Raw genomic sequence first — 4891 nt, 5'->3', positions numbered from 1 at the left:
CAAGCCCCATATTTTCTAATAAGGGTTGGCGACCTAGTTGGCTCTTAGTTGTTGCTATAACCTTAGGGGAGATATTTTTGAGGTCTCAAAATAGGCTCTCTAGAAATTTTCATGCCATCTTTCCTTCTTAAAATAGTTGACTCCATAAATCTTGAGTATATTGACTCCAACTTTTTTGGAAATTGTTTGACATTTCCCTTGATATCCCACATGAGCACTTTTGACATAATAATCTTAGAGCTCCAAAAGGCCAATTATTGTCAAGGTTTTTATTTGAAAGGGTCTCGCCTAAAGGTTAAATGGCATTGGGCTAGCCACATTTGTACTTGGACATATACAAGGTTTAGCTTGAAATATCAACAACAAACTACAACTTTGGGATCTTACATATCAGCCCATCATTGAGGACTTGAAAAATAGGGCTAACACTACCCCATTTTATGGGTTATATGTGTTGCACTCTAATTTAAGTGAGATATGAGTACAAGATGGAGCAATTCACTAATGATGAAATTATGTGGATGGTATAGGATCAATTAAATCTTCTTGAGTCAATAACTATGTTCTCACCTCTTAATAGTGAGACAGAGATTTTAACCAAAGATTCTTAGTACATGTTTGTGATGACGAATCGCAATTCTAAATTCAAAATCTAACGATTGGATTAAATGTAATTACAAAAATGATCTTTTGTAGATTTGTTAGAGTTATTATTGAGCAATAAATCAACCATGAATCATATGCATGTATGTGCTTTGAATATGTTGGAGAATTTAGTTCAATAGGTTCGTAAACAAAATAATTGACTCCATTTGGATTTGTGTGGAACCTAAATTAGATGAAACACTAAAAGAACCTTAACCTTCAGAGGAAATACATACTTCAATTCTAGTTCTAATACCCTTGTTGAGCTTTGGTGAGTAGGATGATTTGGCCTATTTTTTATATCCTAAACATGTTACCTTGCACTGAGTCGAGACTGAGTCTCTATACCCATGCAAGAAGTCATCACATTCATGGCCTTGAAAAACTTATCAAATACTTTCCATGGCCTTGTGAAAACATGTTCAATCTCATTCATTTCCTTTTCAACTAGACCTTCCCAAATCCCCCCATATTGTCAGTCCACCTACCACATTATCTTAGATCACCTGCTACATCATTTATTTCAAAGACCTCAATCAAGGCCTTATAATGGGACTTTCCCATTGTCTCATCAAAATAAAAAATTCCTTAACCTTTCTTTCCCTTCATTCCTTCTATCTACACATCCTCGCACCCATTTGACGTTGTTGTAACTCATCATTATCACCGTCAAGGTCACATAATCCATTGGCATCATCATCTAGGTTGCCTAAGTGTCACAGGTTTCCATTTGTATTATTGCCATTGTTGTTAAGATTACATGAGTGAGGTAGGCAAGCCTCCCATTTGTTAACCCATTATGGATTTAACAACGGGCAACACCGAGGGTCGTACGCTGGGACAGGTTTTCGAGTCCCCCAGCTTTATGGTTGCCAATGCCTTTGGGATTCCTTTGCTCCATAGCTCTATTGCTAGGGCCACTATGAAGAAGCCTTATTTTTTAGGTTTTTAACAACAAGAATCGTGCTTAAGAAGGATTCAAATTTGATGTTATTAATCTCAAGCTTTAGACATATAAGTGGGCATTCACAATTAATATGGAAAGGCTTCTCAAAATTGATGTTTTCTAGGCACCTAGCTTCATTATTTTGGCTATAACTTTTGCAAATCAAGGAATTTTTGAGTGCTTCAAAAAGAAAAATTGTAGTACTTTTTAATACTTTATAGTGAGATATTGGATATAATTTTGTCGATTCATATGTAATATATATTTAACTTTGAGACAAACTATGTAGAAGGGATTATTGGCAGTAAAGAAAAGAGAATGAATTACCTTGCTTAATATGCTTCATAAAAAGGTGTTATGGTGGGGTTGATTTTTGTGTTAGTAAAGTTAATGAAAGGCTTCAACCTATATATATGATTGAAGGTGGTTAATATTATGTGAAGGGGAGGTAAAAGCTGATCTATGTCTCAATGTTTTACCTAAATATTTCCATTTAACCTAGTTAATCCTCCAACCCTCCCCTACCTTATTTGTGAACCTTATGGTGAGTCAAAATATTTTCCATCAATAGCTCATCGTAGTTTCTTTTTGGTGCTGAGAGATTAAGGGAAATCTTGAAATCACCTCAATCCTTATTCTTCCCATACTTGAATATGAATAACATGGGATGTATATGTATTGATCTTATTTTAAGGTTGTGAGCCTTAATTAAGAAGAGAGGAAGATATATGTGTTGTTTTCCTTGGTGCTTCAATGAACTCTTATGCCCAATATGCATGGTGTTGTTTCCCATAGGAAGACAGGAGAGGAGGTCTCTAATTGCTCACTACCCAGCCTTAGAGGAGTGTGGATAAGAATCCACATTGCTGAGCTTATGTAGTGGCTTGCTTGGCCACACTTGCCCAGTCGCATATGCAATCCTTTGACCAAGGCACCTCACCCTTGAACCTTGGACACCCTCATTGATCACACTCCAGCAATCGGACTCCATGTTCAATTGAGCCCTACGTAGCTGGTTACAAGCTACATGACATTACCTCCCCCTTGAGAAGAGCTTTCGCCCATGAAAACATATTAAGGATAGTTTTTGGTAAGTGTACCTCAAGCATTCCCAAGTGGACACTTCCTCATCTCTGTCCTTCCACTTGGCAAGTTCCTCTTAGTACATAATATGCCTCGTGTTCCGATCCCTGAATCCAAGAATCCTCTCCCTTGAGAAGAGCTTTCGTCCATGAAAACATATTAAGGATAGTTTTTGGTAAGTGTACTCAAGCATTCCCAAGTGGACACTTCCTCATCTCTGTCCTTCCACTTGGCAAGTTCCTCTTAGTACATAATATGCCTCGTGTTCCGATCCCTGAATCCAAGAATCCTCTCAGGTTTATGGGGAAGAGACGGTGGTTCAATAAGCTCCACCAAAATGTCAGGAGAGTAACTATGTTATCTTGATGATCCACTATTTTTCATATTCTACTGACATGAAAAAAAGGATGTAGTTGAGAGCTTTCTGGAAACTTAAGTTTGTATGCTACACTACCAATCTTCTTAGGGATTTTAAACGGACCGCAATATCTAGGAGAAATCTTTTGACACTTTCCTATCTGGAGAGTTTCTAACTTTGTAGAGTAGCAGGGACTTTCAAGAAAACAGAGTTACCCTCTTCAAAGGTCACTTCTATGCGGTTCTTGTCAGCACACGTTTTTGCATGATCTTGTGCACTACGAATGCTATCTTTTACTGCTTTTAGCATATCTTGCATGTCCTCAAGGAAATCCTTGACAGACCTGGATTTTTTCCTTCTTTAGTCATACAGCTATACAAGAGATCTCGACTGCAAACCATACATCATTATGAATGGGCTAAATCTAGTTGTCATCGACGAATACTTTGAACTATTGTAACCAAACTTCAACAACAGTAGGTACTCCCAATTTGACTGCTTTTTACTCACATACGCTTGAAGCATGTCTTCTAGCACTTGCTCCACCTTCGAGCCGACACCCAACTTGGGTAGGGCAATTCCTATTTGGAAATCCATTGGGTATACATAGTTTTTAGTGGGTGCACCTGAGGGCAATTCCCATAGTACCTAGGCTCTTCCGGGAGTACTTGGTTGCTGTTGTGCCTAGCTCATGGGTCTTCTAAGGTAATGCCCTAAGGAAGTAGCAAAACTTTTTTTGAGACTAGAGACGATGAAGCTAATGACAAAAGCATTTCTCTATTCGAGTCTCAGGACGAGCTTGCTCGTTTTTTACTCCGGCTTGAAAAAAAAAATCTAGCACTTGGTTGACTCTTTCTGTCTACCCATTAGACTGTGTATGGTCTCCGTACTCATACTCATAGTAGTATCCAACTTTTTGAATACTTTCCTTTAAAAGTGGCTATTGAACTTCCTATCTCTATGAGAAACTATATTTACGAGTAGGTCATATAGCTTGTAGAGATGTTCGATAAACAATTTAGCTAGCTTAGGAGTTTTTACCTCCTAAAAAGTCACATCCCCAATGTAGAGGGGTGTGACCCTTGATCAAAGAGTTATGTCTTTTGAGTGAATAAGTGTATCTTTAGCATCATATCCTCCTTTAGAGATAAGGCATGTCTCTTCATAATAACCTTAGCAATGGGACACAACCTTTGAATAGTGTCTCTTCATTAATAATCATGATTAGGTTATAATTAAAAGAGATTAACTCTCTCACTTTAATTAAGGCCCAAGGTTATATAAGTGACTAACTACTATTGATGAAAGAAGCCTTGTAGTAATTTCAAATATTCTTAAAGATCATCACTTTGACAAGTTGAATTTGAGTCATCTAAATCTTTACATTATATCAATAAATCATATCAAGAACTCTGTAATAATCTTTTGTCGAGTTTCTTTCTATCGAACACCAATAATATTTTCTAAAATCAAAATCACATGTTCATCTTTAATCTCTAGAACATAAGTTGGAACATCTATTACATTTGAATCTTCAGTCTCTGGAACATCCTTAAATATACTAATTTAATCCATGATAAGTGAAAACTTGGATATGTTTTTCCCATGCAAGTGGTAAATCCAACTTATAACTAACGAAAATCGATTCCTACATCAAAGGAGGAATTGCAGGTTGCCATCATCTCAAGAGATAATTTTGCATAGCTGACCTAACCGTCATGATTTGGCTAGCAAGAAGGTGTAGAATTCTGATCACACCTACTAACTGTCATGATTTGGCTAGCAAGAAGGTGTAGAATTATGATCACACCTACTTGATTACATCAATAGAGATGAAGCACAACACGTCTACTATCGAC

Source organism: Cibotium barometz, chromosome 13 (genome assembly GCF_041138505.1).
Source record: "Cibotium barometz isolate CiBa-2024 chromosome 13, ASM4113850v1, whole genome shotgun sequence".
Taxonomy (NCBI): Eukaryota; Viridiplantae; Streptophyta; class Polypodiopsida; order Cyatheales; family Cibotiaceae; genus Cibotium; species Cibotium barometz.
This window is presented reverse-complemented; position numbering follows the sequence as displayed.